Below are 10,456 nucleotides of genomic sequence, written 5' to 3' on the forward strand. Positions count from 1 at the left end.
AAGCAGTGGTATCAACGCAGAGTACTGACATGTTCAAAGCAGCAATTACGGTTATAAAAAATAAATATGCAGATGTATTTACATTTATAACCATCATTGCTATTTTAAATATAGCTGAGGTCATGATATTACGCATTTTCCGCTTCTTGTTTTTCATCTCGTCTTTAATCGCTTTGGTGAGTCTTCTTTTACTCACACACACATTTTCCCATCTAAATTCTTACATTATTTCCTCCAACTTTCATGATTGTTAATATCTGATTTTTCGGACTATTCTCAGCATTATTCTCTTAACTGCTGAAATCAATAAGAGACTTACCAGACATAAGGTGAGAATGAGGATCAAGACGTATGAATTCTTTTTATAATTTTTCTGTTAATTAATGTGGAAGTTGATTCAAAGAAAAGTTCAAAACATTTAAGTTAAGTAAAGAAAATTTTAAGATAAATTTGTTATGTCTATTTCCTGCATTTGGGGCTTTTATTAATCTATTTTCTACTTAAATTTTTTAATTTATACACTACTAAAAAAAATAGCAAACACTTTTCTCATCCTAAAAATTATGCTATTTTCAAACCGCTGGAACTCGGCGAAAAAGCATCGTAGACTAAAAATTAAAAACGCATTTTAAAGTTTGAAGTTTCAACTTTAACGTGGAATCGGTGGTTTTTACAAATTTTTTTATCTTTCCATTTTATGTTTTAAAAAAAGAACACACTGTTTTGTTCCTTAAAATTACATATTTTTAACACTCTGAATCTCGAAAACGATGATTTTTCGCCGAGTATCGACATCGTATCTAAAATACATAGATTTATTTTTAAAATCGTGTAACTCGGTCAAAAAATCGTAGCAAAATTTAAATAAAAGCATTTTGTAGGCAAAATGTAGTTTATGAAACTTTAGTAGAATTTTTCGAGACAAATTTTTTTATTGAGATTCAGTCAAGAATATAAGTAATTTTAAGGAACAAAACAATGTGTCCTTTTTTAAAGCATAGAACGGAAAGATTAAACAATTTCTAAAAACCACCGATTTCGCGTTAAAATTGAAACTTCAAGCTTCAAAATGCGTTTTTAATTTTTAATCTACGATGATTTTTCGTCGAGTTCCGGCGATTTGAAAATAACATAATTTTTAGGATTGGAAAAGTGTTCCCTATTTCTTTTTTTTTTTTTTTGTAGTGTATATCAGAGTTGTTTTGTTATAAAAAATAACATACATAAATGTTTACATAAATGTGCTTTGATTTATGGGTATTGTTGTTTCTTTACCTAATATTACCGCTTTTGGATTTAGAGCTGGCAGGAGGATAGTTGCCGTTATATCTCCGGGACCACAACCAATATCCATACATTTTCCAGACATGCGTATTAAATCTTCATCAAATTCGTCCATTAAATTTATTACTTTGGATTTTTGCAAATCGTCAAAAGAAGCGTATTCTTCCGGACTCATAATTTTTACACGTTTCTATTCGGCGCTTTGCATAACACTTAACGAGATTATTTCAAGGAGCAGAGCTTTATATATACTTTGCAATCTGGTAGGGATACGCAGATTGGAATAATGTAAAGTACATTTTCCAATCCAAATAAAAATTTATCAGTAACGAAAGAAAAGTAAATAAATATTCCGCACTTTTATGCACTTTTATTCTGTTTAATAATAATTTAGCGGTATTTTTATGGTTATTTGAAGCTCTATATATACAGAATTTAATTAATATAAAAATAATTATGTATCAATAATTATAAGATAATATTATAGCATGAAGTGTGTGTGTGTGTGTGTGTGTCCACACAAGGAATACCATCATATCTTTTCCAAAGAAACGGCAATCTATTCGATTTTTGAACTATTACGATTGTTTTTCGATATATTCCAATTTAATATATGTATGTATATTGAAAATGATATAATCGCCGAGAAGATAACTGTATATGCAAGAATATAATGTAATTTAATAATGTTATCTTTCAAATGTTGACAATTTAATATCTTCACGCATATATAGTTATCATTTTTTTCTGTGTTCGGAATAGGACACTCGTTTATATGAACTTTTTTGCTTAAAATGACCGATACTATCACCTCCTAGAGTAGTGACCTTTCCTCCCGGGACACCCTGCATAATATTTGCATGATATTAAAATTTTTGTCTTAAAATAATTTTCAGAATCTGTTATTTATAGGTTGTGCGCCAGTTCTAAAACACTTATATTACAATCTTCTAAACATGGAAAATTATTTCGAAATATCTCTTCAGAATGTATACTGCAACGTAATTACTCTTAAATGCAAAGTTATTATGCAAATAAGTCATATCCACATATATGTCATGTAATAAATATGCAATACGTAACAGGTTCGCAATTACCCCTAATTATTTAATATTTAGCATGTTATTAGCTAATAATTATAACATAAGCTTTAATTATGTTATATAAGTTTTATAAAAATCAATTGTATAAGGACAAAAATTCAAGTAGAAAATGGGCTAATAAAATAATTAAGTAAGGTTTCGACTCTCTTCGTTTTAACACACTTTGCTTTAATTAATGTTTGACCTGAATGTATTTCTAAACTAAATTTTCTGTTTTGTCAGTATATATATTTTGTATATATTCTAAAAAAAGAATTCTATATACAGAATTTATGAATTTACTGCATGCAATTTATATTAATTAATTTATAAAATTGTGTTTTATAATTGTTTTTGTTAAGCTCACAAAAATTAATCTCATATAATTAATAATAGTAACAGCAGCATAAAAAGAATTATAATGGCATATTGGCATATAAAATACGATACGTTTGTAACATGATGCCTATCACAAATGAATGATATCTTTCATATAATATAAGTATCTTTCAATTAATAACACAATTTATAAATATTATATTTTTCGATTAAAAATACAATTTATAAATAATATTTTTGTTTCCATAATAAACTTAGAAAAGAATTAATTGATTAAATGTATTCTATCTTACAGAATAAATAACATAAGTTTTATTGAATGATAGATATCGTTCATTTATGACACATTTTATGTGACAACTTTGATAGCTTGACGTAATGTCACGTTTTTAACGCCAATATTTTTGAATATTTTTGTTCTATTATTATGCAGCAAATCTACAACAGATTTTATCCGCAGAAACATGAGACAATTTTAGAAGCGTTTTCGTTATTATTAGAAAATTTAGATAAATATTTGGAAATAAATCGATATCTAAGAACACCTGTAACTGTGGGATCTCTGAAAGCATAAACTTTGAGAAATCTAATTGGTAAAAAACGCTTTTTATTTAAAAATTACATATTATTATATACAACCTCAATATTTTGATATTAAAATTTTACTCTCCAAATAACTTTAAGAATCTGCCATTAATAAGTTATGCGTCAACTCTAAAACACTTTGTATATTATAGCCTTATAAATATGGAAAACTATTTCAATATATCTTTTCAGAATACAAGTTCAACATAATTACTTACTTATTCTTACATGCAAAGTTATTATGTAAATAAGTTATATGCACGTGTCGTCTAATAAATACGCAATACACAATATCCTTGATAATTTCTCGATCCAATGATCTCAATTTAAATAAATATGTTTACGCTACAAATACTTTTTTTTTAATAAGCATGTTTATGTTCGTATTCAATATAATGTATAATTTGTGCATGTCGTGTTATAATTTATGCACATAGTTCACAGCATGTTTATCTTTTGTTATTCGTCTTTCTATTAATCTATTCTTTAATGTCTCTCTTTGCATCTAATCTTGTTATGTATCATTTAAAATAAAGCTTTATGAAATTTATCACTATAGTATTTATCTATTAAAATAGCGTTCACATACGCAAAAGGCAACAAGCCTCAACATCTGAGAAAATAGCGTTCACATACGCAAAAGGCATCAAGCCTCAACAAAACATTATTATGGTACATAATGTTTTTAGAGAAAAGGGAAAAAGAAGAAAAAGAAAGCAATAATTTTTAATAATTTTTCATACATCACACACGCACACACACACACACACACACATTAATAAATTATTCATAATTTTGACAACTTTATGGACAGTATATTAAGTATATAAGAATTATTCATAGATTTTGTTATGTAACAAGATATTACATTACAATATATATATATATATATATATATATATATAATTGTACTTGTAAATGTTATTATTATGACACCTTAATACTCTAATTGCCTGCTTTATATAATTCTCATAACTAAAACTTTAATACGAGATAAATAGCATTGCGCGTCACATAGCGGTAAATGAAAGAACTAACAATTACAAAATATATATTTTCAAGGGTTTTGAACAGAAAATATAAACTTTATTAGTATCATAAAATATTTCTTATTTTCACTATCTAAGTACATTAATATTAATATTGGCGTATTAATAAACAATATTAATTAATTGATAAATAAGTAACCTTAAAAAGACGATTAAATGATGTTATTTTTATGACGACAATATGTCGTCAAAAGTATCACGTATGTGATACGTCATTATTTAGTCGACTAACGTTATATGACGAGAAATGACCTTAAAATGACGATACCTTGCTACCTGGAAATTTGGAATAATTTAAAAAATATAAACTGCAATTAAGCATAAAAATCAAATGAGCAAGAATTTCTATATTTGACACATATTTACATATCGAATATATTGTTACGTCCGCGCGACGACCTCGCGATATCTCGAAACGCGCAACGCAACACAACACACACACACACACACACACACACACACACACACACACACACACACACACACACACTCGCGCCGTGAAAGGAATAAAGCGTATTTAATAAAAGAACTCGGAAGCTTTAATAATCTCAGAATTACAAGAGCACGTTAATAAATGCAATGAAAGACCGTACAATCCGACAGCTGTCAATCCAGTCCAATATAGCACTCTCCTAGTTTTGTTTATTAAACAACAACTTAACGACGCGCTCGGAGACGTTTCTTTGACCTCGACCAATTTCCGAACGTAATACACAGCGGCAAAGAATACGGGCACGCAACAATATGTATAATAATATCCCGAGCAGAAATGAAATCAGGCATGCCCTATGTATGATTAGGACCTGATCGGAAAGCAGTAAGGTATGCCCTAATAAGACATTCCCGATACGTACCTGATCTGATACGCAACAGGAAGGCTCTTTCTAATAATTTTTGAGGTAATTTGTACATGGGCCTGATTTTCTTGTCCCTATCATTTCCTTCATAGGGTTTGATAAGTGTAAACCTGATCGGGAAGCAGTAAGGTATGCCCTAATAAGAAATTCATGGTTTTTTTTAGACAAATTATTATCTTTACAAAACTTTATTATTAAGTAAATTTAAAAAATTATTATTAAGTACATTTATCTTGAAAAAAAGTGTTTAATTATATTATAATTATATACAATATATATTTATATATATACATAATATACCATTTGTAAGATTAAAAAGTTGTATATATGTATATACATATACATATATATATAATATATATGATCGGACGAGAACTGGTGCTGTTGTTGAAGCTGTTTAAGTTGTTTATTATGCCAATTTGAGTAACAATTTTTACAAAACTAATAAACAAGTTTTTACATGTATGACTGTTGGCAATATTATATAATTTAAAATACTTAATACTTATATTAATACTTATATATTATATATATATATATATATATATAAAATTTGAATATTATTAAAAAATATTTTCAAAAATCAGTTTATTATTTGCATATATGTATAATATAATGTATGTGCAAATTAGAATACCTTCATAAAAAAAGTATTGTATACAAGTATTTTAAATTATAAAAATATTGCCAACAGTCATACATGTAAAAACTTGTTTATTAGTTTTGTAAAAATTGTTACTCAAATTGATATAATTAAACAACTTAACAGCTTCAACAACAGCACCAGTTCTCGTCCGATCATTGAAGTTAAGCAGCGTTAATACTTGGATGGGTGACCGCTTGGGAATTATAAAATATTAAAATAAGAAATTATTTATCAACTTACACACACACACACACATCTATATATAATATATATATAGTTACTATACACGTTTTTAAAATGTTTATTATAGTTGTAAGTTTAAATGTAAGGCGCAGTAAGGGGCAGTCATGAGGTTCTGATAAGGAAAACCTGATCAGACAATCTTAATTCTCGACGTTACATTTATAATCGGGGCCCAACAAGGGCTATCCGATTAGCCCCTGATCAGGCGCTAGGGCATGTTTATTAGGTCCCTATTAAAACCCTTCTAAAATTTTTGCTCGGGATCAAATTTTTGTAATCGATAATTTAAGTATAGTAAGTGATAGTTTAAGTATAAATTGTGAATAAGTGTAAAAATTAAATAACTAGGCAAAAAACATTATATTTAAAAATATTTGCACGTCGAATTTTTGAAAACATTGAATTCAAGTTTCGAGCGTCAAATAGTTGGATAAAAAATGTATTTTATTGATAATAACATTGTGTAATTAATAATTGTATATTGTGCACATGATTCAAAAAAGATTTTATAATAATTACTAATTCAATTATTTTCATTTTCAATTCTGTGCAGATTATCAAGTGAATTAAGCAATTTTTATAGTTCTGATAAATATGTTCAAGTTAATGCTATACTATATTAGTTATCAGCAGTCAATCAGTTCTAACTTTTATGATGTTAACTATTCATTTTCGAAAATCAGATCAACATGATAAAAAGACAGAAATAAATTAAATTATAATATTTCTTTTCGATTATTTATATATATTTTTGTTGCATATACATAGGTATTATATTAAATAGATATACATTGTTATACCCCGAACTATAACCAACAGTTATTATAAATTAGAATTTACTGAATATCTTTATAGAATACAGTAAAACATTTTTGCCTACAAAAGAGCGCTCTCGCCAAACGCTCGCTCGTCGCACGAAAACGCTAACGCAGCGAAACACGCGCAAAGCACGGAAATCGCGAGATGCAAGCAAAGGCCTGGGACTTCGACCTGCTTCGCTTGCATTTAGACCAAAAACGCGTGAATATTATTAACCAATCGGGGACTTGTTTCCAAGGGCCCCGCCCGTTGAAAATCAAAGAACAACAGAAGATATAAGACGGAGAGCCCGCCCGTGAAATCAGTCGCAAATTAAGATCCAAATCAGAAGTAACGTAATCGCTAATAAAAGATCGAATCATTAAACAGAGTAAATACGAAACGGTTAATAACTAACAACCGACTACTATAAGAATACCTCTAAAACGAGAGAAGGGCGAGAATAAAGTGAAAACTCAATTAAATTGAAATAAAAGAGTATATTTCTAATTATCCACATATTTTGGTTCCTGCAACATCCTGTGCGACCCGAGGATTCTCATCCTTTTCACTCGGCGCAACCCCAGTGCCGTACGGCGGCACAACAACATATAACGAGTATATAATGAGTTAAATTTAAGTGATTTAGATATTTAGTCTGTGTTTACCGCAAATATTATATATATTTGAAAATCAACTTACAAGTAAAGTTACCTTTGTGTTACTCACCGATTTTGATGAAACTCGGTATACTTGTAGAGTAGTCAAAAATAATGGACACGTATTTTTTTATATCGGCAATGGTGCAATTTTAAGGGTTAAAATTCACGCTTATATTTATAAGCACAAATAAGTAACTCGTTGCATTTAAGCTCGGTATTAAAGTTATTTTTTATTTTTGGAGATTATAAGAGATTTTCATGCTGCAAAAAGCAAATCCAATGTAAAAATTCAAAATGGCGCATCCAATATGGTGATCTGATAAGTCAATCTTATCTCGCTCTTTGCCGAACTCAGGAATAACCGACAAAGAGATGGCAAGAGTTTATTCCTTAAAATTGCACCATTGCTGATATAAAAAAATACGTGTCTATTATTTTTGACTACTCTACAAGTATACCAAGTTTCATCAAAATCGGTGAGTAACACAAAGATAACTTTACTTGTTAGTAAATATTATAACAAAATACGATCATGTACAAAAACGCGATATGTTGTACTTTATTCTCCTGTAATTGATAATTTGTTACAATATAAGTATGAATTCTGAATGAGTGTAAAAATTAAAGAATTAGCAAAAGTTTTTGTATTTGAATAATATTTCCATGTCGAATTTACGAAAATATTGAACTTAAGTTTTCAGCGACAAATGTTTGTTATTAATAATAACAGTGCATATACATATAATAAGTGTATACTGTACATTATTCAAGGAAGACTTTATAATAATGATTAAATCAGACGTTTTTATTTTCTATTCTGTGCAAATTATCGAATGGATTAAGCAGTTTTTATAATTACTATAAACTATAAATATGGTCAAGTTATTGTTACATCATATAGTTATCAGCACAGCCAGTCAGTTTTAACTTTTATGATGTTAATTATCCATCATCGGAAATCAGACTAATAGTTTACAAGTATTGCAACCAAGACGGCTCAAGTTTTTGTTCAAACATTGATTTTTCTAAAATTGATTTCCCAAAGTCTTATTACAAATGTTAATTAATATTTAAGCATTGAGTTTTTGTTCAATTAAAAAAATTATAATCGATATTATTTTATATTACATGATTACTTTTTTTTACTGAATTTTTTTTCTCTGTCCCTTCCCTACTTATTTCATAGACCAGGGCCAGGGAGGTGCAAGTGCACCGCCTTGCACCCCCCTCGCGGCACCCATGGAATCAACGCACCGAAATCCGCGTACGGCTCCTATATAGCCTATTTAAATTCTCAATTTATATTTAATATAGAGGAGCCTTTAAAAAAATTCTTAATGTTATAAGATATATTTGAAAATTACGCCTAGAATGACATCACACTTAATCCATTATCATAATATTGATAAATCTGAAGCAAGGAGAAAGTACGAATTGATGATTACTTATTCTGAGCAATTATCTTCGCCCCAGATACGACAATGCACTATATGTGATGATATTATTCAAAACTGTAATTCTTCTATCTTCATGCAACATTTGACAGAGTGTCACGAAATTGATATACTGATTGATCTATTAAATCCCTGATTAACAGAATAAAAAGACAAAGCGGTAAATATTATTGTGTATAAATTAAGAAATATTTTTATCGGCTCTCAGTATATAATAAATTTGATTTTTTAAATCCGGCCAATAGAGCCAAGCACGAAAATTAATTCTAATTTTCCAGAACTGTATCTCTTGGTTTGAGATTACTAAGTTCCATCAATTGACAATCCTCGAACTTACAACGGGAGAATAGGCGAGAAAAATATTGGTCCGAAAAGTCGCTGAAGCGAGAATTGAACCCGCATCTTTCGCTTGCCGGGCGACTGCTCTTACCACTAAGCTATTCAGACCCTTTCGATCTTATATTTTTCATTTGCGTGCTTGGCTCTATTGGCCGGATTTAAAAAATCAGATTTATTATATACTGAGAGCCGATAAAAATATTTCTTAATTTATATTTGCGTCTCGGCCTATTTCATGGCGCTATTTACTAACATCCATTATAAGGCAAATGAAAAATATAGGATCGAAAGAGTCTGAATAGCTTAGTGGTAAGAGCAGTCGCCTAGCAAGCGAAAGACGCGGATTCAATTCCCGCTTCAGCGACTTTTCGGACCAATATTTTTCTCGCCTATTCTCCCGTTGTAAGTTCGAGGATTGTCAATTGATGGAACTTAGTAATCTCAAACCAAGAGATACAGTTCTGGAAAATTAGAATTAATTTTCGTGCTTGGCTCTATTGGCCGGATTTAAAAAATCACATTTATTATTGTGTATGTTTTTCGAATAATTTATAATAATAACAATTTGAACTTACAAAGGGACATGTCACAACTGTCCAGAACCGATTTGATTCTTCTTCAAATATGTTGTTAAATACACAAATCTAAAAGACACGTATTTTTTTATATCTGCGGATATTGAGTTTTAAGGGGTGAAACACCTCTTTAAAGAAAAACGGTATTTTTCTTTAGGATCGAATATCTGGTAAACTATAAGAGGTAGAAAAAAGACGTACAACAAATTTTAATGGCTTGAAGAGTACTTTAAAGTTATATGAACAAAATTTTTTTATTTTTATTTTTTTTAAATACTCCCATCACTTAATTTTTTTTCAAAATAAAAAAAATTTTATTCATATAACTTTAAAGTACTCTTCAAGCCATTAAAATTTGTTGTACGTCTTTTTTTTCTACCTCTTATAGTTTACCAGATATTCGATCCTAAAGAAAAATACCATTTTTCTTTAAAGGGGTGTTTCACCCCTTAAAACTCAATATCCGCACATATAAAAAAATACGTGTCTTTTAGATTTGTGTATTTAATAACATATTTGAAGAAGAATCAAATCGGTTCCGGA

General features: G+C 29.0%; 1 non-coding gene across 1 annotated transcript; it reads left to right on the plus strand.

Annotated features, from left to right (window-relative positions):
- The first annotated feature begins 9,630 nt into the window (after positions 1-9,630).
- Positions 9,631-9,704, plus strand: Trnaa-agc (transfer RNA alanine (anticodon AGC)). The gene has a single exon. It is a non-coding gene; the product is annotated as a tRNA-Ala (tRNA).
- Positions 9,705-10,456: the final 752 nt, after the last annotated feature.

This window comes from Prenolepis imparis, unplaced genomic scaffold (assembly GCF_030444845.1).
Source record: "Prenolepis imparis isolate NDT839.2.m4 unplaced genomic scaffold, iyPreImpa1.0 SCAF_227, whole genome shotgun sequence".
Classification (NCBI taxonomy): Eukaryota; Metazoa; Arthropoda; class Insecta; order Hymenoptera; family Formicidae; genus Prenolepis; species Prenolepis imparis.